The sequence below is a fragment of the Bos mutus genome, chromosome 5 (genome assembly GCF_027580195.1).
Source record: "Bos mutus isolate GX-2022 chromosome 5, NWIPB_WYAK_1.1, whole genome shotgun sequence".
Lineage (NCBI taxonomy): Eukaryota > Metazoa > Chordata > Mammalia > Artiodactyla > Bovidae > Bos > Bos mutus.
In genome coordinates this window covers 37,263,262-37,290,787 of record NC_091621.1, presented here as the reverse complement: position 1 = coordinate 37,290,787, position 27,526 = coordinate 37,263,262, and positions in this window count along the sequence as shown.

The window sequence follows — 27,526 nt, the reverse complement described above, 5'->3', positions numbered from 1 at the left end:
AAAACTAGGAAAGCTATTATTTAACAGCAATTTAATCATAATTCATAAATCATATTTACAGAATTTCATTCTTAAAAAAGAAACAAAATGTGAATGTTCTTAGGGCAAAATGGCAGAAATATATGAAGTTTTACCCCCAATACTTAACATCACAGTTGTAAGTGGGATTTGGCTAATGGCTAAGTCATCTCATTAGATCCAGATGAATGAAGGACTAAAGAAGTAGATAATCCTGAAGCTTAATTTTGTACATTAGTTCCTAAGTCTCTCAGCTGTACCCAAAGCTGTTATGATAACACAAATAAGTGATCTATCTTCCACCTCTTCTAGGTCCCCTTCTTTGATAGCTGTGCTTAGTCGTTCAGTCGTGTCTGACTCTTTGTGACCCCATAAACTGCAGCCTGCCAGGCTCCTCTGTCCATGGGGACTGTCCAGGCAAGAATACCAGAGTGGGTTACCATGTCCTCCTCCAGGGAATCTTCCCAACCCAGGGACTGAATCCAGGTCTCCTGCATGGCAGACGGATTCTTCACCAGCTTAGCTATCAGGTCTCAATTTTATAGTCTGTATAATGAGAAGGATAAGACTTCACAGAATTTGGGAGGCAGTCCTAAGATGGTGGAGGAGACCACTTTCTCCCCCACAAATTCATTAAAAGAACATTTGAACGCTAAGTAAATTCCTCAAAACAACTTCTGAATGCTGGCAGAGGACATCAGGCACCCAGAAAAGCAGCCCATTGTCTTTGAAAGGAGGTAGGAAAAAATATAAAAGATAAAAAGAAAGACAAAAGAGGTAGGGACGGAATCCAAATGGGGAAGGGAGTCTTAAAAAAGAGAGATGTTTCCGAATACCAGGAAACACTCTCACTGGCAAATCTTTGAACCTCAGAGGGCAACATAACCGGGAGGAAAAAATAAATAAATAATTAAAACCCACAGATTATGTGCCCAACGGTAACTCCCAGTGGAGAAGCAGCGCAGACGCCTGCATCCACCACTAGCAAGCGGGGGCTGGGCAGGGAGGCGTTGGGCTGCATTGCTTAGGGTAAGGACCAGGCCTGAATTCCCCAAAGGCAATCTGAGGGAACTAACTTGAGATAGCAGCCTAGATTGTGGGATAGCTATCCCGCCAAAGCCCTAACCTAAGACACTGCCAGGCTCACAGAACAAAGGACTGAGCAGAGCTAGCCAGCTGCAGACGGGCCCATCCCCTGCCAGAGAAAGGCAGGCGAGGGCAGTCAGAGCCAAAAGGGGGCAATCACGGCCCCAGAGAGGCATCACCTACCAAACTGCAAGCAGGCTTTGCTGCTAACCAAGACTTCTTGGGATTCTGGATGGTCAACATCTGCCGAAAGGGTCGCAGCCAGAGATCAGCTCCCCAGAAGAGACACATGGCACATCTGAGAAGGTGCGCTGGTTGTACACCCAGAAAACTGAGCGGCAGGGATGGGGGGAGGTGATAAGTTGTAGCAACCGCAGTCACCAAGCACCTGGTCACCTGAGCTGCTCAGACCAGGAAAAGGCACAAAACACAGGCCCATTCAAGTCTGCGCCTTTGTGGAGTACCCGAGAACCTGACCCTGAACGGCTTAGAACTGGGAAATGCACTCGACCCAGGGCCCGCCTCAGACAGTTTCCAGCAGAGCAACCTAGAGCCTGAGCAGTGTAGACTGGGAAAGCATACATGCCGTGAGCAGGGGAGGGGGAGGTTGGAGAGGTGGTGCAAACCCAGTGTGGCTGAGACACTGGGAGCACATGCCAGTGTTATTTGTTTTCAGTGTTTCTCCTCCCACAGCACGACTGAACAAGTGAGCCTAAAAAAGTGTCCACCACCCCACTCCTTGTGTCAGGGCAGAAATTAGACACTGAAGAGAACAGCAAACAGAAGGAGCTAAAACAGAGGGAACCACCTTGGAAGTGACAGGTGCAATAGATTAAAACCCTGTAGTTATCACTGACTACATAGGAAGGGGCCTACAGATCTTGAGAAGTATAAGCAGGATCAAGGAACTATCTGAAAATGAACTGACCCCACACTGCCCACAACATCAGAGAAAGTCCTAGATACATTTTTACTATTATCTTTTTAAATTAAAAAAAAAATTTATTTTTAAGTCCTCTATTACTCCTTTAATTTTCATTTTTATAACCTATTATTTGCGGGAAAAAAGACCCTATTTTTTAAAGCAAACTTCATATATATATATATTTTATAATTTTTGTGAATTTGTGTTTTTCTTTAATATTGTATTTTTGAGAATCCAACCTCTACTCTAGATTTTTAATCTTTGCTTTTTGGTATTTGTTATCAATTTTGTACTTTTAGGAACCCAATCTTCAGTACCCATTTTTACTTGGGAGCAAGATTACTGGCTTGACTGCTCTTTCCCCCTTTGGACTCTTCTTTTTCTCTACCAGGTCACCTCTATCTTCTCCCTCCTCCTTCTCTTTTCTACCCAACTTTGTGAATCTCTGTGTGTGTTCTGGACTGTGAAGAACACCTAGGGAACTGATTACTGGCTGGATCTGTCTCTCTCCTTTTGATTCCCCCTTTTATCCTCCTGGCCACCTCTGTCTCCTTCCTCCCTCTTCTCTATTCTGTATAACTCCGTGGACATCTCTGAGTGGTCCAGACTCTGGAGAGCACATGAGGAAGTGATTACTGGCTAGCTTGCTCTCTCCTCCTTTGATTCTCCCTCTTCTCCTCCTGGTCACCTCTATCTCTCTCCTCTCTCTTCTCTTCTCCGTAACTCTGTGAACCTCTCTGGGTCCCCCTCACTGTGGAGAAACTTTTCATCTTTAACCTAGATGTTTTATCATCGGTACCTTATAGATGGAGAAGTCTTGAGGCTACCGTAAGAAGAAGACTGAAAATCAGAGGCAGGAGGCTTAAGTCCAAATCCTGAGAACACCAGAGAACTCCTGACTCCAGGGAACATTAATTGGCAGGAGCTCATCAAACACCTCCATACCTACACTGAAACCAAACACCACCCAAGGGCCAACAAGTTCCAGAGCAAGACATACCACACAAATTCTCCAGCAACACAGGAACATAGCCCTGAGCTTCAATATACAGGCTGCCCAAAGTCACTCCAAACCCACTGACATCTCATAATTCATTACTGGACACTTCATTGCACTCCAGAGAGAAGAAATCCAGCTCCACCCACCAAAACACTGACACAAGCCTCCCTAACCAGGAAACCTTGACAAGCTACCCATCCAACCCCACCCACAGCAAGGAATCTCCACAATAAAGAGAACTCCACGAACTGCCAGAATACTGAAAGGCCACCCCAAAACACAGCAATATAAACAAGATGAAAAGGCAGAGAAATATCCAGCAGGTAAAGGAACAGGATAAATGCCCACCAAACCAAACAAAAGAGGAAGAGATAGGGAATATACCTGATAAAGAATTCCAAATAATGATAGTGAAAATGATCCAAAATCTTGAAAATAAAATGGAGTTACAGATAAATAGCCTGAGGACAAGGATTGAGAAGATGCAAGAAATGTTTAACAAGGACCTAGAAGAAATAAAAAAGAGTCAATATATAATGAATAATGCAATAAATGAGATCAAAAACACTCTGGAGGTAACCAAGAGTAGAATAACAGAGGCAGAAGATAGGATTAGTGAGGTAGAAGATATAATGGTAGAAATAAATGAAACAGAGAGGAAAAAAGAAAAACAAATTAAAAGAAATGAGGACAATCTCAGAGACCTCTGGGACAATGTTAAATGCCCCAACATTTAAATCATAGGAGTCCCAGAAGAAGATGACAAAAAGAAAAACCATGAGAAAATACTTGAGGAGATAATAGTTGAAAACTTCCCTAAAATGGGGAAGGAAATAGTCACCCAAGTCCAAGAAACCCAGAGAGTCTCAAACAGGATAAACCCAAGGCAAAACACCCCAAGAACATATTAATCAAAGTAACAAAGATCAAACACAAAGAACAAATATTAAAAGCAGCAAGGGAAAAACAACAAATAACACACCAGGGAATTCCCATAAAGATAACAGCTGATCTTTCAGTAGAAACTCTTCAGGCCAGGAGGGAATGGCAGGATATACTTAAAGTGATGCAAGAAAATAACCTACAGCCCAGATTACTGTACCCAGCAAGGATCTCATTCAAATATGAAGGAGAAATCAAAAGCTTTACAGACAAGCAAAAGCTGAGAGAATTCAGCACCACCAAACCAGCTTTCCAACAAATGCTAAAGGATCCTCTCCAGACAGGAAACACAGAAAGGGTGTAACTCAAACCCAAAACAATAAAGTAAATGGCAAAGTAAATGGCATATTTATCAATAATTACCTTAAATGTAAATGGGTTGAATGCCCCAACCAAAGACAAAGATTGGCTGAATGGATACAAAAACAAGACCCCTATATATGTTGTCTACAAGAGACCCACCTTGAAACAAGGGACACATACAGACTGAAAGTGAAGGGCTGGAAAAAGATATTCCATGCAAATAGAGACCAAAAGAAAGCAGGAGTAGCAATACTCATATCAGATAAAACAGACTTTTAAACAAAGGCTGTGAAAAGAGACAAAGAGGGACACTACATAATGATCAAAAAGATCAAGAAGAAGATAAAACAATTATAAATATATATGCACCCAACAAAGGAGCACTGCAATATGTAAATGCTAACAAGTATGAAAGGTGAAATTAACAATAACACAATAATAGTAGGAGACTTTAATACCCTACTCACACCTTTGGACAGATCAACTAAATAGAAAATTAACAAGGAAACACAAACTTTAAATGATTCAATAGACCAGTTAGACCTAATTGATATCTATAGGACATTTCACCCCAAAACAATGAATGTCACCTTTTTCTCAAGCACACACAGAACCTTCTCCAGGATAGATCACATCCTGGGCCATAAATCTAGCCTTGGTAAATTCAAAAAAATTGAAATCATTCCTAGCATCTTTTCTGACCACAATGCAGTAAAATTAGATCTCAATTACAGGAGAAAAACTTAAAAAAATTCCAACACATGGAGGCTGAACAACATGCTGCTGAATAACCAACAAATCACAGAAGAAATCAAAAAAGAAATCAAAATTTGCATAGAAACAAAACGCAACAACCCAAAACCTGTGGGACACTGTAAAAGCAGTGCTAAAGGGAAAGTTCATAGCAATACAGGCATACCTCAAGAAACAAGAAAAAAGTCAAATAAATAACCTAACTCTACATCTAAAGCAACTAGAAAAGGAAGAAATGAAGAACCCCAGGGTTAGTGGAAGGAAAGAAATCTTAAAAATTAGGGCAGAAATAAATGCAAAAGAAACAAAAGAGACCATAGCAAAAATCAACAAAACCAAAAGCTGATTCTTTGAGAAGATAAATAAAATTGACAATCCATTAGCCAGACTCATCAAGAAACAAAGGGAGAAAAATCAAATCAATAAAATTAGAAATGAAAATAGAGAGATCACAGCAGACAACACAGAAATACAAAAGATCATAAGAGACTACTATCAGCAATTATATGCCAATAAGATGGACAACTTGGAAGAAATGGACAAATTCTTAGAAAAGTACAACTTTCCAAAACTGAATCAGGAAGAAATAGAAAATCTTAACAGACCCATCACAAGCACAGAAATTGAAACTGTAATCAGAAATCTTCCAGCAAACAAAAGCCCAGGACCAGACGGCTTCACAGCTGAATTCTACCAAAAATTTAGAGAAGAGCAAACACCTATCCTACTCAAACTCTTCCAGAAAATTGCAGAGGAAGGTAAATTTCCAAACTCATTCTATGAAGCCACCATCACCCTAATACCAAAACCTGACAAAGATGCCACAAAAAAAGGGAACTATAGGCCAATATCACTGATGAACATAGATGCAAAAATCCTTAACAAAATTCTAGCAATCAGAATCCAACAACACATTAAAAAGATCATACATCATGACCAAGTGGGCTTTATCCCAGGGATGCAAGGATTCTTCAATATCTGCAAATCAATCAATGTAATACACCACATTAAAATGGAAAAATAAAAGCCATATGATTATCTCAATTGATGCAGAGAAAGCCTTTGACAAAATTCAACATCCATTTATGATAACCCTCCAGAAAGCAGGAATAGAAGGAACATACCTCAGCATAATAAAAGCTACTTATGACAAACCCACAGCAAACATTATCCTCAATGGTGAAAAACTGAAAGCATTTCCCCTAAAGTCAGGAACAAGACAAGGGTGCCCACTTTCACCACTACTATTCAACATAGTTTTGGAAATTTTGGCCACAGCAATTGGAGCAGAAAAAGAAATAAAAGGAATCCAAATTGGAAAAGAAGAAATAAAACTCTCACTGCAGATGACATGATCTTCTACATCAGATCAGATCAGTCGCTCAGTCGTGTCCGACTCTTTGAGACCCCATGAATCGCAGCACGCCAGGCCTCCCTGTCCATCACCAACTCCTGGAGTTCAGTCAGACTCACGTCCATCGAGTCAGTGATGCCATCCAGCCATCTCATCCTCTGTTGTCCCCTTCTCCTCTTGCGCCCAATCCCTCCCAGCATCAGAGACTTTTCCAATGAGTCAACTCTTCGCATGAGGTGGCCAAAGTACTGGAGTTTCAGCTTTAGCATCAGTCCTTCCAAAGAAATCCCAGGGCTGATCTCCTTCAGAATGGACTGGTTGGATCTCCTTGCAGTCCAAGGGACTCTCAAGAGTCTTCTCCAACACCACAGTTCAAAAGCATCAATTCTTCGGTGCTCAGCCTTCTTCACAGTCCAACTCTCACATCCATACATGACCACAGGAAAAACCATAGCCTTGACTAGACGAACCTTTGTTGGCAAAGTAATGTCTCTGCTTTGAATATGCTATCTACATAGAAAACCCTAAAGACTCCACCATAAAATTACGAGAGCTAATCAATGAATATAGTATAGTTGCAGGATATAAAATCAACACACAGAAATCCCTTACATTCCTATACATTAATAATGCAAAAATAGAAAAATTAAGGAAACAATTCCATTCACCATTGCAACGAAAAGAATAAAATACTTAGGAATATATTTACCTAAAGAAACAAAAGACCTATCTATAGAAAACTATAAAACACTGGTGAAAGAAATCAAAGAGGACACTAATAGATGGAGAAATATATCGTGTTCATGGATCAGAAGACTCAATATAGTGAAAATGAGTATACTACCCAAAGCAATCTATAGATTCAATGCAATCCCTATCAAGCTACCAACAGTATTCTTCACAGAGCTAGAACAAATAATTTCACAATTTGTATGGAAATACAAAAAACCTCAAATAGCCAAAGCAATCTTGAGAAAGAAGAATGGAACTGGAGGAATCAACCTGCCTGACTTCAGGCTCTACTACAAAGCCACAGTCATCAAGACAGTATGGTACTGGCACAAAGACAGAAATATAGATCAATGGAACAAAATAGAAAGCCCAGAGATAAATCCACGCACCTGTGGACACCTTATCTTTGACAAAGGAGGCAAGAATATACAATGGAGAAAAGACAACCTCTTTAACAAGTGATGCTGGGAAAACTGGTCAACCACTTGTAAAAGAATGAAACTAGAACACCCAAAAAAGATGTCCTTTTCATTATAGGGGACTGAAATGCAAAAGCAGGAAGTCAAGAAACACCTGGAGTAACAGGCAAATTTGGCCTTGGAATACAGAATGAAGCAGGGCAAAGACTAATAGAGTTTTGCCAAGAAAATGCACCAGTCATAACAGACACCCTCTTCCAACAACACAAGAGAAGACTCTATACATGGACATTACCAGATAGTCAACACCGAAATCAGATTGATTATATTCTTTGCAGCCAAAGATGGAGAAGCTCTATACAGTCAGCAAAAGCAACACCAGGAGCTGACTGTGGCTCAGACCATTAACTCCTTATTGCCAAATTCAGACTGCAATTGAAGAAAGTAGGGAAAACCACTAGACCATTCAGGTATGACCTAAATCAAATCCCTTATGATTATACAGTGGAAGTGAGAAATAGATTTAAGGGCCTAGATCTGATAGATAGAGTGCCTGATGAACTATGGAATGAGGTTTGTGACATTGTATAGGAGACAGGGATCAAGATCATCCCCATGGAAAAGAAATGCAAAAAAGCAAAATGGCTGTCTGGGGAGGCCTTAAAAATAGCTGTGAAAAGAAGAGAAGCGAAAAGCAAAGGAGAAAAGGAAAGATATAAACATCTGAATGCAGAGTTCCAAAGAATATCAAGAAGAGATAAGAAAGCCTTCTTCAGCGATCAATGCAAAGAAATAGAGGAAAACAACAGAATGGGAAAGACTAGAGATCTCTTTAAGAAAATCAGAGATACCAAAGGAACATTTCATGCAAAGATGGGCTCGATAAAGGACAGAAATGGTATGGACCTAACAGAAGCAGAAGATATTAAGAAGAGATGGCAAGAATACACAGAAGAACTGTACAAAAAAGATCTTCACGACCCAGATAATCACGATGGTGTGATCACTGACCTAGAGCCAGACATCCTGGAATGTGAAGTCAAGTGGGCCTTAGAAAGCATCACTACGAATAAAAGCTAATGGAGATGATAGAATTCCAGTTGAACTATTCCAAATCCTGAAAGATGATGCTGTGAAAGTGCTGCACTCAATATGCCAGCAAATTTGGAAAACTCAGCAGCGGCCACAGGACTGGAAAAGGTCAGTTTTCATTCCAATCCCAAAGAAAGGCAATGCCAAAGAATGCTCAGACTACCACACAATTGTACTCATCTCACACGCTAGTAAAGTAATGCTCAAAATTCTCCAAGCCAGGCTTCAGCAATATGTGAACCGTGAACTTCCTGATGTTCAAGCTGGTTTTAGAAAAGGCAGAGGAACCAGAGATCATATTGCCAACATCAGCTGGATCATGGAAAAAGCAAGAGAGTTTCAGAAAAACATCTATTTCTGCTTTATTGACTATGCTAAAGCCTTTGACTGTGTGGATCACAATAAACTGTGGAAAATTCTGAAAGAGATGGGAATACCAGACCACCTGATCTGTCCCTTGAGAAACTTATATGCAGGTCAGGAAGCAACAGTTAGAACTGGACATGGAACAACAGACTGGTTCCAAATAAGAAAAGGGGTATATCAAGGGTATATATTGTCACCCTGCTTATTTAACTTATATGCAGAGTACATCATGAGAAATGCTGGACTGGAAGAAACACAAACTGGCATTAAGATTGCAGGGAGAAATATCAATAACCTCAGATATGCAGATGACACTATCCTTATGGCAAAAAGTGAAGAGGAACTAAAAAGGCTCTTGATGAAGGTGAAAGTAGTGAGTGAAAAAGTTGGCTTAAAGCTCAACATTCAGAAAACGAAGATCATGGCATCTGGTCCCATCATTTCATGGGAAATAGATGGGGAAACAGTGGAAACAGTGTCAGACTTTATTTTGGGGGGCTCCAAAATCACTGCAGATGGTGACTGCAGCCATGAAATTAAAAGACGCTTACTCCTTGGAAGGAAAGTTATGACCAACCTAGATAGCATATTCAAAAGCAGAGACATTGCCAACAAAGGTTTGTCTAGTCAAGGCTATGGTTTTTCCTGTGGTCATGTAAGGATGTGAGAGTTGGACTGTGAAGAAGGCTGAAAGCTGAAGAACTGATGCTTTTAAACTGTGGTGTTGGAGAAGACTCTTGAGAGTCCCTTGGACTGCAAGGAGATCCAACCAGTCCATTCTGAAGGAGATCAGCCCTGGGATTTCTTTGGAAGGACTGATGCTAAAGCTGAAACTCCAGTACTTTGGCCACCTCATGTGAAGAGTTGACTCATTGGAAAAGACTCTGATGCTGGGAGGGATTGGGCGCAAGAGGAGAAGGGGACAACAGAGGATGAGATGGCTGGATGGCATCACTGACTCGATGGACGTGAGTCTGACTGAACTCCAGGAGTTGGTGATGGACAGGGAGGCCTGGCGTGCTGCGATTCATGGGGTCTCAAAGAGTAGGACACGACTGAGCAACTGATCTGATCTGAGAACACTTTCTAACACCATACACAAAAATAAACTCAAAATGGATTAAAGATCTAAACGTAAGACCAGATACTATAAAACTCCTAGAGGAAAACATAGGCAAAACACTCTCTGACATAAATCATAGCAGGATCCTCTATGACCCACCTCCCACAATATTGGAAATAAAAGAAAAATAAACAAATGGGACCCAATTAAAATTAAAAGCCATTAAAAAGAATACATTTGAATCAGTTCTAATGAGGTGGATGAAACTGGAGCCTGTTATACAGAGTGAAGTAAGCCAGAAAGAAAAACACCAGTACAGTATACTAACGCATATATTTGGAATTTAGAAAGATGATAATGATAACCCTGTATGTGAGACAGTAAAAGAGACACAGATGTATAGAAAAGTCTTTTGGACTCTGTGGGAGAGGGCAATTGTGGGATGATTTGGGAGAATGGCATTGAAACATGTATATTATCATATGTGAAATGAATCGCCAGTCCAGGTTTGATGCATGATACGGGGATGCTCGGGGCTGGTGCACTGGGATGACTCAGAGGGAGGGGATGGGGAGGGAGGTGGGAGGGGGTTCAGGATGGGGAACACATGTATACCCATGGTGGATTCATGTCAATGTATGGCAAAACCAATACAATATTATAAAGTAATTAGCCTCCAATTAAAATAAATAAATTTATATTAAAAAAAAGACTTCACAGAGTTGTTCTGAAAGTTAAATGTAACAATATCTATAAAATATTAGGGAAGATTTGGCCAGAAGAGACTTTTGATTAGTGTTAGTCATTATTAGTATCATCACGATGATTATAATTCTCAACATTGTCATTATTATTTTTAGCATTAATAACAAAAATAACAGTGATAGCATTAACAGGGAAAATTGCCCTAGACATTTGCTGGAAAAGAAAGCTGAGAGGAAGTTTGACTTCTTTGCATGCTTCTTCCCAACTCAATATTGTGTTTGAAGCTGTGACCCAGAATAGGATTTACAGGATTCCTTGGCATCACCCAGGAACACCGTCTGGTCCTATGCCTCCTATACATTTTCTAAGCAGGGCTTAGAGCTATTTAGGTATTGATCAGCCAGGAGCCACAGAGGCCTTGAGCTGTCAGCTAAGCAATTCTTTATTTCTGACATGCACAGTCCTGGTTTGGGCCAAGAAGTAGAATAAGAGAATTATTTGACTTAAAAAATTTTTTCACATGGAAAAATATTGCATAACCCTAGGCCCCGAAAGTCAAACAGGATGAGATTTGTACTGTCAACGCACATGTATAATTCTGCAGTAACAAGTAGCATTTTACTTCAAATATAAAAATTTATAAATTGGAAATGGATTTTTTTTCCTTTTCTTTTTTTCTTTTCGTGTTGAAGATACCAGCCATCCACATTCACTTACCATTGCCTTTTTTCTTTTGGGGGGTCAGGAGAGGGAGATGTGTGGAAATATATTGTCTTCTCCATGGACCATTAGCTGTTCTTTCAGATGCTCTTTGCGGATGATATATTCAAGTAAAGAGGAAGACTCTGAATTTGGAAGTGATTTTCTCCAAGAACAAAGAAACTGTTATTAATATGTAACTGGAGACACTTGGGGAATCTGAGCAAGGTGACTAGGGTTGAGTCTCTAATGCCAGTTATTATGTAATCTCTCTAAAGAAAGACTAACTTATAAAGGGAAATGAACGCTGAAAACCAAGGAGGCTAAAATAATCAATGTGTTTTCTTTTTCTCAAGAGACAATATGGAATCTGAAATACTGGTATGACTAGTATTAACTAGAATATAAAAGGAATGTTTTTCTAAGGAGGTGGGACGGAATACCAAGCTTTTATGATTTGAAATAATCTCTTCTTCAGTCTTACTCCCTTACTCTCTTTCCTTTTTTTCCCCCTTGTTTTCAAAAATTTAGTTAATACCTATTAAATGGCTGCTACGTGCAAAAGAGCACATAGGCACCTTGGTCACACAAATGTGACACCATCCCTGGTCAGCTTGGATATTATGGTAACAGGAAAGAATGCGTGTTTTTTCACAGCAATCTAATTAATTAGGATTTTGATTTATGCATCAATCAGGGATGATTTGGTTAATGTGAGTCCCAAAGAGGCTGATTATCTAAACACATTGACCAAACTGAGCTTCTGAACCTACAGAGCAGAAGCTCAAAGTAGGGGACCAAAGAAGCAGAGAACCAAACCTGGTCCCTGGAGACCCACTGAGGCACTGTGACCCAGGGTGCTGCCTCTGGTTGTTCAGTGGGCATCCTTCTCTCTGAAAACTCTAGCTCGTTCTCATTAATTTCTCCATGAGGGAGTTCCTATGCCAATTCATGCATATCACCATTCAGATACCCGTGTTGAAAAAGAGGAAAAATGGACTTGATTTTTGTTTTAGTTTTTAGTGGCAGTATATGTTGACCTGCCCCTCATGGTATGTATGTGCAATTCTAGAAGGATAAGATGATGGGTAGAATGTACTAGAAACAGAGGAAAGTGAGGGGAATTTTTTAAATTGCAAAAATTAGCATTGAGGCACTGGATATAATCCAACAACCAAAGAAAGTATTATTAAAACAATGATTTCACAGCATCAATCAAGCTCTTTAGATCCCATATTTTCAATAATTTGTTCTATAATATTTTTATTATTTTATATCCTGAAGTTACCCAAGTTGTGGGTCTAAATCTAACCATGTGATTATAAATTTCCTGAAAAGTCATGAAGTCCTTCACGAATTATTCATTTACTCAAGATTAAGTGTTACATTGGCTATTATATTCTGTAATAAATCCTAATATTGATTATTTGTACAAATGATTTACACATTTAACTGCAGTTTAGCTTGCTGTTTGTTAAGTCTTAAACCCTTAAAAGGAGAGAAAAAAAATTGCTTACGATAATATATTTTACATGGATTAAATGATTTAAAAATAACTTTAAAAGAAGTAAAGTCAATTGTATCTACTAAGAATAGCAAAGTAATGCTCAAAATTCTCCAAGCCAGGCTTCAACAGTACGTGAACCATGAACTTCAAGATGTTCAAGCTGGATTTAGAAAAAGCAGAGGAACCAGAGATCAAATTGCCAATATCCGTTTGATCATTGAAAAAGGAAAAGAATTCCTAAAAAACATCTGCTTCTGCTTTATTGGCTATGCCAAAGCCTTTGACTGTGTGGACCACAACAAACTCTGGAAAATTTTTCAAGAGATGGGAATACCAGACCACCTGAACTGCCTCTTGAGAAATCTGTATGCAGGTCAGGAAGCAACAGTTAGAACTAGACATGGAACAACAGACTGGTTCCAAATAAGGAAAAGGAGTACGTCAAGGCTGTACATTGTCCCCATGCTTCTTTAACTTATATGCAGAGTATATCATGAGAAATGCTGGAATGGATGAAGCACAAGCTGGAATCAAGATTGCTGGGAGAAATATCAATAAGCTCAGATATGCAGATGACACCACCCTTATGGCAGAAAGCGAAGAAGAACTAAAGAGCCTCTTGATGACAGTGAAAGAGGAGAGTGAAAAGGTTGGCTTAAAGCTCAACATTCATAAAACAAAGATCATGGCATCTGGTCCCATCACTTCTTGGCAAATAGATGGGGAAACAATGGAAACGGTAAGAGACTTTATTTTGGGCGGGCTCCAAAATCACTGCAGATGGTGACTGCAGCCATGAAATTAAAAGACGCTTGCTCCTTGGAAGAAAAGCTATGACCAACCCAGACAGCACATTAAAAAGCAGAGACATTACTTGGCCAACAAAGGTCCGTTTAATCAGTTCAGTTCGGTTCGGTCACTCAGTGGTGTCTGACTCTTTGCGACCCCATGGACTGCAGAATGCCAGGCCTTCCTGTTCATCACCAACTCCCGCAGTTTACTCAAACTCATGTCCACTGAGTCGGTGATCCCATCCAACGATCTCACCCTCTGTTGTCAGCTTCTCCTCCTGCCTTCAATCTTTCCCAGCATCAGGGTCTTTTCAAATGAGGCAGTTCTTCACATCAGGTGGCCAAAGTATTGGAGTTTCAGTTTCAGCATCAGTCCTTCCAATGAATATTCAGGACTGATTTCCTTTAGGATTGACTTATTGGATCTCCTTGCAGTCCAAAGGACTCTCAAGAGTCTTCTCCAACACCATAGTTCAAAAGCATCAATTCTTTGAACTATGAAGCTCAGTGTTCTTTATAGTCCAACTCCCCATGTATAGTCATCCATACATGACTATTGGATAAACTGTAGCCTTGACTAGCTGGATCTTTGTTGGCAAAGTAATGTCTCTGTTTTTTAATATGCTGTCTAGGTTGATCTTAACTTTTCTCCCAAAGACTAAACGTCTTTTAATTTCATGGCTGCAGTCACCATCTGCAGTGATTTTGGAGCCCGCCCAAAATAAAGTCTGACACTGTTTCCACTGTTTCCCCATCTATTTGCCATGAAGTGATGGGACCAGATGCCATGATCTTTGTTTTATGAATGTTGAGCTTTAAGCCAACTTTTTTACTCTCTACTTTCCCTTTCATCAAGAGGCCTTTGAGTTCCTCTTCACTTTCTGCCATAAGGGTGGTGTCATCTGCATATTTGAGGTTACTGATACTTCTGGCAATCTTGACTCCAGCTTGTGCTTCATCCAGCCCAGTGTTTCTCATGATATACTCTGCATATGAGTTAAAGAAGCATGGGGACAATATACAGCCTTGACATACTCCTTTCCTTATTTGGAACCAGTCTGTTGTTCCATGTCCAGTTCTAACTGTTGCTTCCTGACCTGCATATAAGTTTCTCAAGGGGCAGATCAGGTGGTCTGGTATTCCCATCTCTTTCAGTTTTCCACAGTTTCTTGTGATCCACACAGTCAAAGGCTTTAGCATAGTCAATAAAGCAGAAAGATGTTTTTCTGGAACTCCCTTGCTTTTTCGATGAGCCAGTGGATGTTGGCAATTTGATCTCTGGTTCCTCTGCCTTTTCTAAATCCAGCTTCAACATCTGGAAGTTCATGGTTCACATATTGTTGAACCCTGGCTTGGACAATTTTGAGCATTACTTTACTAGCATGTGAGATGAATGCATTGTGCAGCAGTTTGAGCATTCTTTGACATTGCCTTTCTTTGGGATTGGAATGAAAACTGACCTTTTCCAGTCCTGTGGCCACTGCTGAGTTTTCCAAATTTGCTGGCATATTGAGTGTAGCGCATTCACAGCATCATCTTTTAGGATTTGAAATAGCTTAACTGGAGTTCTATCACCTCCGCTAGCTTTGTTCATAGTGATGCTTCTTAAGGTCCACTTGACTTCACATTCCAGGATGTCTGGCTCTAGGTGAGTGATCACACCATCATGATTATCTGGGTGGTGAAGATCCTTTTTGTACAGTTCTTTGTATTCTTGCCACCTCTTCTTACTATCTTCTGCTTCTGTTAGATCCATACCATTTCTGTCCTTTATCGAGCCCATCTTTGCATGAAATGTTCCCTTGGTATCTCTAATTTTCTTGGAGAGATCTCTAGTCTTTCCCATTCTGTTGTTTTCCTCTGTTTCTTTGCATTGATTGCTGAGGAAGGCTTTCTTATCTCTCCTTGCTATTCTTTGGAACTCTGCATTCAAATGGGTATATCTTTCCTTTTCTCCTTTGCTTTTGGCCTCTCTTCTTTTCATAGTTATTTGTAAGGCCTCCTCAGACAGCCATTTTGCTTTTTTGAATTTCTTTTTCTTGGGAATGGTCTTGCTCCCTGTCTCCTGTACAATGTCATGAACTTCCTCAGGGACTCTGTCTATCAGATCTAGTCCCTTAAATCTATTTCTCACGTCCACTGTATAATTGTTAGGGATTTGATTTAGGTCATACTTGAATGGCCTAGTGATTTTCCCTACTTTCTTCAATTTAAGTCTTAATTTGGCAATAAGGAGTTCATGATCTGAGCTGCAGTCAGCTCCTGGTCTTGATTTTGCTGACTGTATAGAGCTTCTCCATCTTTGGCTGCGAAGAATATAATTGATCTGATTTCGGTGTTGACCATCTAGTAATGTCCATGTGTAGAGTCTTCTCTTGTGTTGTTGGAAGAGGGTGTTTGCTATGACCAGTGTATTCTCTTGGCAAAACTCTATTAGCCTTTGCCCTGCTTCATTCTGTACTCCAAGGTCAAATTTGCCTGTTATCCCAGGTGTTTCTTGACTTGGTATTTTTGCATTCCAGTCCCCTATAATGAAAAGGACATCTTTTTTGGGTGTTAGTTCTAGAAGGTCTTGTTAATTCTAGAAGGTCTTCATAGAACCGTTCAACTTCAGCTTCCTCAGCATTAATAGTTGGGGCATAGACTAGGATAACTGTAATATTGAATGTTTTGCCTTGGAAATTAACAGACATCATTCTGTCATTTTTGAGATTGCATCCAATTATTGCATTTTGGACTCTTTTGTTGACTATGATGGCTATTCCATTTCTTCTAAGGGATTCTTGCCCGCAGTAGTAGATATAACTGTCATCTGAGTTAAATTCACCCATTCCAGTCCATTTTAACTCTCTGATACCTAAAATTCAACATTCACTCTTGCCATCTCCTGTTTGACTACTTCCAATTTGCCTTGATTCATGGACCTAACATTCCAAGTTCCTATGCAATATTGCTCTTACAGCATCGGACCTTGCTTCCGTCACCAGTCACATCCCCAACTGGGTGTTGTTTTTGCTTTGGCTCCGTCTCTTTATTCTTTCTGGAGTTATTTCTCCACTGATCTCCAGTAGCATATTGGGCACCTACTGACCTGGGGAGTTCATCTTTCAGTGTCCTATATTTTTGCCTTTTCATGGGGTTCTCAGGGTAAGAATAGTGAAGTGGTTTGCCATTCCCTTCTGCAGTGGACCATATTTTGTCAGAACTCTCCACCATGACCTGTCTGTCTTGGGTGGCCCTACACAGCATGGCTCATAGTTTCATTGAGTTAGACAAGGCTGTGGTCCATGTGATTAGACTGATTAATTTAGTCAAGGCTATGGTTTTTCCAGTACTCATTTATGGATATGAGAGTTGCACTATAAAGAAAGCTGAGTGTCAAAGAATTGATGCTTTTGAACTGTGGTGTTGGAGAAAACTCTTGAGAGTCCCTTGGACCACAAGGAGATCCAACCAGTTCATCCTAAAGGAAATCGGTCCTGAATATTCATTGGAAGGACTGATACTGAAGCTGAAACTCCAGTACTTTGGCCACCTGATGTGAAGAACTGACCATTTGAAAAGACCCTGATGCTGGGTAAGATTGAAGGCAGGAGGAGAAGGGGATGACAGAGAATGAGATCATTGGATGGCACCAATGACTCAATGGACATGAGTCTGAGTATCTCTGGGAGTTGATGATGGACAGGGAGGCCTCATGTGCAGCAGTCCATGGGGTTGCAAAGAGCCGGACACAACTGAGTGACTGAACTGAACTGAAGAATTGCAAAATGAGTTCCATCTATGTGGTTTAAAACTCTTCTCTATTCTTATTTGACAACTTTTATCCAGTACTTAGGAATGATTAGTTTTCCTTAATTACTCTGACCCTACAGTGGGAATAGGAATAAGAGCACAAACAAACCCTGACACATTTCTGCAGAAAGCTCACCTTGGACTTGGTTAATGCATGCAAAAGAGCCTTCAAGGGCTTTCTTTTTTCTGGTCTCTTTTTCTCTCTGGCACAATTCTGGAAGTGATCAATAGATTGTCTCCCTTTGAAGGCCATGGTTCTAGTTGAAAAAGACTTCAGCCAGGAGTAGCTATCTATTTTCTTTGTGCCTGAGGAATACATGCTCATTAATTTAAAAAGAAGTTTTATTTTAGTGCTGCTACGTTGCTTCAGTCACGCCCAACTCTTTGTGACTCTATGAACTATAGCCTGCCAGGCTTCTCTGTCCAAGGGATTCTCCAAGCAAGAATATTGGAATGGGTTACCATGCCCTCCCCCAGGGGATCTTGCCCACCCAGGGATCAAACTCACGTCACTTTATATCTCCTTTCATTTGCCACTAGCACCACCTGGGAAGTGCACAATGCTAATATTAATATTACTGTTAAAAAATTAACTATGTCAACCAGGTAATCAGCTTGAAAGTGAAAGTCACTCAGTCGTGTCCCACTTTTTGCAACCCCTTGGACTACACAGTCCACGGACTTCTCTAGGCCAGAATACTGGAGTGGGTAGCCTTTTCCTTCTCCAGGGGACCTTCCTGATCTAGGGATGAAACCCAGGTCTCCCACGTTGCAGGGGGATTCTTTACCAGCTGAGCCACAAGGGAAGCCTTATGGATATAAAATACTTCCTACTAAAAAACTGGCTATGTCAACTGATTAATCAGCATGTAAATATTAAGACTAAATTGTGTTATAGCACACCTTGTTTTGAAATATAGTCTAAATTTTAGACTCATTAAGTTCACACACACAAAAAAAATTACAAAGAAAACAGGTAAGTGCAATCTCAAAACAGTTAAAATTGAGGGACATGCTATGTGGCTGGCACCATGTCAAATGCTTCATGTGTTAAATCATCTAATCTTGATGACAATTTTGGAACATAGATACTATTATTCTTCCCATTTTAGAGATGAAGAAGGTGGAGTCACAGAGATATTAAGTAATTTAATCAGCAGGTATAGCAAGCCACAGCAGCAAGATCTGACACCAGGCAGTCTGGCCAGAACACGTTCACCATTCAGCTGTGCAAAGTCTTGGTGATACAAACTCATAAATACTAATTCAGAAGGGAAGTCAGGGATCATTAATTCAGATTCTTTTTAAGACATGTAATCACTGTTTTCCAAGGCCTGTGGGAAAAATTAATGTCAAAAAACAGCACTTGTGGGCAGTGCGTATGCCATACCAAGAGCAGACAGTGGGCTTTAGCTGTCAGACGTCAAATGTTCTGGTCCCACCAAGTCTGTTTGTGGAAGACAGATGCATCAGACCCAGATGCTATGGAACAGTTGTCACCTTATGATGTTCTGGTTGCTGCTTGCTTTTCCTGTCAGCCTGCCTAAAGGAAAAGAATGCTCTGACCACGGAGAAATGAGTGTTTTGATCCCTGAGATGTCCAAGTCTTCTTATAAATTATCAGACTGATATTTATTTGCAAATGCCCTGCAGATAAAATTGGCCACATATCCAGCTTTAGATGTAAGGGAAAGTAGCACACCCTTGGCTGTACTCAAAGTCACTCCCTTTCCCATCTTCTCAATGTCCTTGGACCCAGACACTGAGCCTCGGAATGGAGCCTCCTCAGGAGCTTCCATCTTTCCTCAAATATACACTGGTGTATATTCCAGCCCATGTCCCCCAGCATGTCAGGCTCTCCAAGTGGATCACTGTCTCAACAACATCCTAAAATAACAATGCTGCTGCTGCTGCTAAGTAGCTTCAGTCGTGTCCGACTCCGTGAGACCCCATAGACAGCCACCAGGCTCCCCCGTCCCTGGGATTATCCAGGCAAGAACACTGGAGTGGGTTGCCATTTCCTTCTCCAATGCATGAAAATGAAAAGTGAAAGTGAAGTCGCTCAGTCATGTCCGACTCTTCGCGACCCCATGGACTGCAGCCTACCAGGCACCTCCGTCCATGGGATTTTCCAGGGAAGAGTACTGGAGTGGGGTGCCATTGCCTTCTCCAAAAACAGCAATCGATATATAAAAATTCTGGCATGGCTCTGATAAGGAAACAGAAGCTCCTTGTTTAGATGACGATTAAGGAGCATTGATGAGTTAATGAAGAGCAGGACCAAACCCCAGGGTCCTGATTCCCAGTTCTGTGCTGTCGCCTAGTGGTCTAATGTTAATAGCCCTCTTACCCACGGTAGGGAACAGCAGTGTTCTTCCCTTCCTCTCCTCCTTTCCCTCAGAAGAACTAGAATAAATGAACGGATTCACAGAACAGCGCAGGAGTTGGATCAGAAAGAAATCTCCTAATTTTAATAGAAATGACTACCCTATCAAAAATTCTTCTGATTTAACTAAAATGGCATGACTGCTTTACAAATAAATTTAAAAGGCTCATTTGAGGATTATTTGGTGCTTTAAAGGAGATTGGTCCTGGGTGTTCTTTGGAAGGACTGATGCTAAAGCTGAAACTCCAGTACTTTGGCCACCTCATGCGAAGAGTTGACTCACTGGAAAAGACCCTGATGCTGGGAGGGATTGGGGACAGAAGGAGAAGGGGACGACAGAGGATGAGATGGCTGGATGGCATCACTGACTCGATGGACGTGAGTCTGAGTGAACTCCAGGAGTTGGTGATGGACAGGGAGGCCTGGCGTGCTGCGATTCATGGGGTCGCAAAGAGTCGGTCGGACACGACTGAGCCACTGAAGTGAACTGGTGCTTTAAAAGGTCAGAACAGTTAGGATAGTAGCTTTTGAAACACATTGTCGTGTGTGCCCCCCACAAATCATTTTCAAGGGATAGGCTAGAATCTTAGAATTCTGCCTTTCTAGACTATACTGTTTGTGAATTTTTATTGACTTTGAAGTCTGTGAGAAGGAAGCAAATATTGGTACATAAAATGCCAAATAAAAATATTGTTTCTCTTTAAACTGTTTCAGAGGAATGGACTGCATTTGGTACGTATTCTTTTCATTCTCTCCTGATATGTTCCTAATAATGTATGTGCTTGCAAATACCATGTGACAGTATGTTCAGTGGAATTGGCAGTTTCAATCTGAAGTTTCAGTAATGTGTCCAAAATCTTACATATATCTATATATACACACATATACTCACACGTATCTATGTATGTATATCTGATTATATATTAATTACTGTATTCTACAAAACATTACACAGGTATGTGAGGGGGAAAATATTCTGCTCAAAAGCAAATTCACATATTGTGATTCGGGTTAAAAACTTGAGTATAACCTTTCCAACTTCACAAGCCAAGAACAAATTATCAGTGCCCTGTTTCTTCAGTTTATCCTAAGAGACAGAGGGTTCTGATCACTTAAAACTTGACAAAATTGAGGTTTAAATCAAGTTTCACAAAACACTTGCTACAGCAATAAATTTGAACCCATGAGGAAATAGCAATTCTGTAAATGCCAACTCTTGATTGCAATCTACAATATGGTCTGGGATCGACTTTTGTTCACAACAGGTGCAACAGATGGTGTCGCCCTCCGGCAGTCCCCAAGATGCCTTTGTTCTGCCCTTTTACTGTTGTTGCTGTTTGGTCACTAAGTAATGTCTGACTCTTTTGTGACCACCCCCAGGCTCCTCTGTCCATGGGATTTCCCAGGCAAGAATCTTGGTGTGGGTTTCCATTTCCTTCTCCCTTTTAATCAGCGGGCAAAAAAGCCACCACTTAGTTTGGTGAATTGTGTTCATCTTGGAGGGCAGAAGACTTTACTTTTGTCTCCATTTTCAGTGGCTTGGTGGTCCACAGTGAAGCAGCCAGGAAGTGGTGAGGTCATGCTGCTCTCTCTTGGCTAAGAGAGAAAAGAATACAGCATTCTCTGCAGTGTTGATTTGGGATCTGTTGAGATGGGCTGGGTTTTGTGTGTTTTTGTTTTTTTTTTATAAACTCGTTGGAATGTAATTTCCTCTGCTTTGGAAATATTGATGTCTGTCATATGGGATGAAAGACTTTTTACCTATTCAATCATGGTGACGTTTGCAGAATGCTCTGAGCAAAATCTGCTAAAAGGAGGAGTACTGAAAATATATGATAAAGAAGCTCCAATTTAACATGATAGAAAAATCCAGGTCATTTGTCTAAATGGTCAAAATAATCTTGAGGAAAGTGAGTAGAGGCTTAAAAACAGGATTTATTTAAAAAGTGAGAATTTAGAATCCCTGATTTGACGTCTGAATGGTGACTTAAATGATTTTAAATACATGAATTGTTTTAATAATTTCAAGATGTAGACAAGCACCTATTTTGCATACCCATTACTTAAAGATTATAGCAGGGAGGCTTCAGGATATGAACTACACAAAGAAAATCTTTCTTACCATAAGCAGTACTATACTTCATTGATTTACTAAAGAACAGGCAGTGCAGGGACACAGCACAGAATTTTCGCATAGTTAAAATGCCTAGTGAGTTTGCAGGAATCCCTTATACAACTTGCTTCATGGATGTCAAATAGCTTTTCCCTAAATGCTTTCAGTAATAAGAAAATCACTATCTTAAAGGGCACGTCATTCTGTTTTCAAATAACTTGAATCATTAGGCTATTCTTTCTCATTTTAAGGTGAAATCTATCCCTGGAAATTTCCATTCCTTGGTATTCTCTCTGGAGCTATAAGAATAAGATTTGTAAGACAAATCCTAACAAGTATGAAAGGAGAAATTAACAATAACACAATAATAGTGGGAGACTTTAATACCCCACTCACACTTATGGATAGATCAACTAAACAGAAAATTAACAAGGAAAAAAAAAAACATGTATCTATAAAGCTCACTAAAGCAAAGCACAGTAAAATGAGGTATTGCAATAAAGGCATTAAATTTATCAAAAAAAAAAATAAAGTGCTGAAAAATTAAAAAAAAAAAAAGATCATATCCCAACATAAAAAAAAAAAAAGAATAAGATTTGTTTCCCTTCTGTAAAATAATCCACTAGATACTCAAAGTTCACCATTATCAATATATTTAACCCAACTCTCTCCTCCTTCCTGGATAAATACCCTATTTTCTCAGGATCCATGATTTAATCAATAATTTTTTTCTTACCCATCCTTTCCTGATTGCGTTCAAATTTAATGTTTGAAATCTCTAATGTATTTGCCTTTTCATACTGTTCATGGGGTTCTCAAGGCAAGAATACTGAAGTGGTTTGCCATTCCCTTCTCCAGTGGACCACATTCTGTCAGACCTCTCCACCATGACCCACCTGTCTTGGGTGGCCTCACACGGCATGGCTTAGTTTCATTGAGTTAGACAGGCTGTGGTCCATGTGATCAGATTGGCCAGTTTTCTGTGATTATGGTTTCAGTGTGTCTGCCCTCTGATGCCCTCTTGCAACATCTACTATTTCACCTGGGTTTCTCTTACCTTGAACATGGGGTATCTCTTCATGGCTACTTCAGTATTCTTGCCTTGAGAACCCCATGAACAGTATGAAAAGGCAAAATGATAAGATACTGAAAGAGGAACCCCCCAGTGGGGTAGGTGCCCAATATGCTACTGGAGATCAGTGGAGAAATAACTCCAGAAAGAATGAAGGGAAGGAGCCAAAGCAGAAACAATACCCAGTTGTGGATGTGACTGGTCATAGAAGCAAGGTCCAATGCTGTAAAGAGCAATATTGCATAGGAACCTGGAATGTTAGGTGTGTGAATCAAGGCAAATTGGAAGTGGTCAAACAGGAGATGGCAAGAGTGAATGTCAGCATTCTAGGAATCAGTGAACTAAAATGGATTGGAATGGGTGAATTTAACTCAGATGACAGTTATATCTACTACTGTGGGCAGGAATCCCTTAGAAGAAATGGAGTAGACATAATAGTCAACAAAAGAGTCTGAAATGCAGTACTTGGGTGCAATCTCAAAAACGACAGAATAATCTCTGTTCGTTTCCAAGGCAAACCATTCAATATCACGGTGATCCAAGCCTATGCCCCAACCAGTAATGCTGAAGAAGCTGAAGTTGAACAGTTCTATGAAGACCTACAAGACCTTTTAGAAATAACACGCCCCCAAAAATGTCCTTTTCATTATAGGGGACTGGAATGCAAAAGTAGGAAGTCAAGAAACACCTGGAGTAACAGGCAAATTTGGCTTTGGAATATGGAATGAAGCAGGACTAAAGGCTAATAGAGTTTTGCCAAGAGAACGCACTGGTCATAGCAAACACCCTCTTCCAACAACACAAGAGAAGACTCTACACATGGGCATCACCAGATGGTCAACACTGAAAATCAGACTGATTATATTCTTTGCAGCCAAAGATGGAGAAGCTCTATACAGTCAGCAAAAACAAGACCAGGAGCTGAGTGGCTCAGATCATGAACCCTTTATTGCCAAATTCAGACTTAAATTGAAGAAAGTAGGGAAAACCACTAAACCATTCAGGTATGACCTAAATCAAATCCCTTATGATTATACAGTGGAAGTGTGAAATAGATTTAAGGGCCTAGATCTGATGGATAGACTGCCTGATGAGCTGTGGAATGAGTTTTGTGACATTGTACAGGAGACAGGGATCAAGACCATCCCCATGGAAAAGAAATGCAAAAAAAGCAAAATGCCTGTCTGAGGAGGCCTTACAAAAAGCTGTGAAAAGAAGAGAAGTGAAAAGCAAAGGAGAAAAGGAAGGATATTCCCATTTGAATGCAGAGTTCCAAAGAATAGCAAGGAGAGATAAGAAAGCCTTCTTCAGCAATCAATGCAAAGAAATAGAGGAAAACAATAGAATGGGAAAGACTGGAGAGCTCTTCAAGAACATTAGGGATACCAAGGGAACATTTCATGCAAAGATGGGCTCAATGAAGGACAGAAATGGTATGGACCAAACAGAAGCAGAAGATATTAAGAAGAGATGGCAAGAATACAAAGCAGAACTGTACAAAAAAGATCTTCACAACCCAGATAATCACGATGGTGTGATCACTCATCTAGAGCCAGACATCCTGGTATGTGAAGTCAAGTGGGCCTTAGGAAGCATCACTATGAACAAAGCTAGTGGAGGTGATGGAATTCCAGTTGAGCTATTTCAAATCCTGAAAGATGATGCTGTGAAAGTGTTGCACTCAATATGCCAGCAAATTTGGAAAACTCAGCAGTGGCCACAGGACTGGAAAAGGTCAGTTTTCATTCCAATCCCAAAGAAAGGCAATGCCAAAGAATGCTCAAACTGCTGCACAATGCATTCATCTCACACGATAGCAAAGTAATGCTCAAAATTGTCCAAGCCAGGGTTCAATAATATATGAACCGTGAACTTCCAGATTTGAAGCTGGATTTAGAAAAGGCAGAGGAACCAGAGATCAAATTGCCAACATCCGCTGGCTCATCGAAAAAGCAAGGGAGTTCCAGAAAAACATCTATTTCTGCTTTATTGACTATGCCAAAGCCTTTGTGTGGATCACAAGAAACTGTGGAAAATTCTGAAAGAGATGGGAATACCAGACCACCTGATCTGCCCCTTGAGAAACTTATATGCAGGTCAGGAAGCAACAGTTAGAACTGGACATGGAACTACAGACTGGTTCCAAATAGGAAAAGGAGTACATCAAGGCTGTATATTGTCACCCTGCTTATTTAACTTATATGCAGAGTACATGATGAGAAATGCCGAAATGGATGAAGCACAAGCTGGAATCAAGATTCCCAGGAGAAATATCAATAACCTCAGATATGCAGATGACACCACCCTTGTGGCAAATAGCAAAGAAGAACTGAAGAGCCTCTTGATGAAGGTGAAGGAGGAGAGTGAAAAAGTTGGCTTAAAACTCAACATTCAGACAACTAAGATCATGGCACCTTGTCCCATCACTTCATGGCAAATAGATGAGGAAATAATGGGAATAGTGAGAGACTTTATTTTGGGGAGGCTCCAAAATCACTGCAGATGGTGACTGCAGCCATGAAATATAAAGACGCTTGCTCCTTGGAAGAAAAGCTATGACCAACCTAGACGCATATTAAAAAGCAGAGACATTACTTTGCCAAAAAAGATCTGTCTAATCAAAGCTATGGTTTTTCCAGTAGTCATGTATGGATGTGAGAGTTGGCCTATAACAAAAGCTGAGTGCCAAAAAATTGATGCTTTTGAACTATGGTGTTGGAGAAGACTCTTGAGCGTCCCTTGGACAGCAAGGTGATCCAACCAGCCCATTATAAAGGAGATCAGTCCTGGGTGTTCATTGGAAGGACTGATGCTTAAGCTGAAGCTCCAATACTCTGGCCACCTGATGTGAAGAACTGACTCATTTGAAAAGACCCTGATGCTGGGAAAGATTGAAGGCAGGAGGAGAAAGGGATGACAGTGGATGAGATGGTTGGATGGCATCACCGACTCAATGGACATGAATTTGAGTAAGCATGGGAGTTGATGATGGACAGGGAGGTCCGGTGTGCTGCAGTCCTTGGAGTCTCAAAGAGTTGGACATGACTGAGCAACTGAAATGAACTGAACTGAATTTTTGTTTTCTCTGTTTTTTTCTCTGTTTTTTTCTTTTAAAAATAAACAAGCACATGCTCAATCTCCATTACCTTCTAGCTTTCTTTCTATTTCTTTTCTTTATTCAAGTTTTTGAAAAAATATTTGCACTCATTTTCCCTACTTTCTCACTTCCAAAGCCACTGCAGGCTGGCTTCTGTCTTGATATCCTGCTGAAATTGTTTATGATTATATCACTGATGACCCTTGAAGGTGAGTTGGTAAAGTGGTCTGAGAATGGGCTATGGTGTCAGACAAATGTGGTTTCTCAGATCTACCACTCGCTGGTTGTGTGACCTTGGCTATGTATTTAATGTCTCTCAATCCCAGTTTCTTCATTGATAAAATGGATTGTTGTGAGGACCAAATGAAATGATGTAAGAAAAGTGTCCAGTGGCACAGCCCACGGTTGGTGATCAGCTTCTGTGGTCGTCATCATGATGTTCCTATAACTGCTCACATCAGTGGGTGTCAGATTGCAGTGCATATCAGAATCTCATGATACCTTTCTTTTGATTTCTATTTGCATGGAATACCTTTTTTCCATCCCCTCACCTTCAGTCTGTTTGTGTCCCTAGGTCTGAAGTGGGTCCCTTGTAGACAGTATATGTATGGATCTTGTTTCTGTATCCATTCAGCTAATCTATGCCTTTTGTTTGGAGCATTTAATCCACTTACATTTATGGTGATTATTGATATGTATTTTCCTATTGCCATTTTCTTAATTGTTTTGGGTTTATATAGGCCTTTTTTCTTCCATTCCACATTTGTTCTCTTCTCTTGTGGTTTGATGACCATCTTTAGAATTGAGTTTGGGTTGCTTTTTCTTTTGTGTGTGTATCTTCTGTAGTTTTTTGGTTTGCATTTCCCTTGATGCTTATATGTGGCATCTAAAAGATATGGTACAAATGAACCTATTTACAAAACAGAAATAGAGTCTCAGATGTAGAAAACTAACTTCTGGTTACCAAAGGGGAAAGAGGGAGGGGAGGGATAAATTGGGAGATTGGGATTGACATATACACACTACTATAAATGAAATAGACAACCAATAACAACCTACTATACATAGGCGAATCTACTCAATACTCCAATGACTTACATGGGGAAAGAATCTAAAAAAGAGTGGATATGTGTGTATATAAATATATAACTAATTAAGTTAGCTCTGCAGCTGAAACTAATAGAACATTGTAAATGCACTACATAATCTAATAAAAGTTTTTTAAAAAGAATTGCATGGTAGATTTGTTAAAACAGATGTCTGTGTCCCACTCCTAGGGTTTCTGATTCAGGAGGTCTGGGGTGGGGG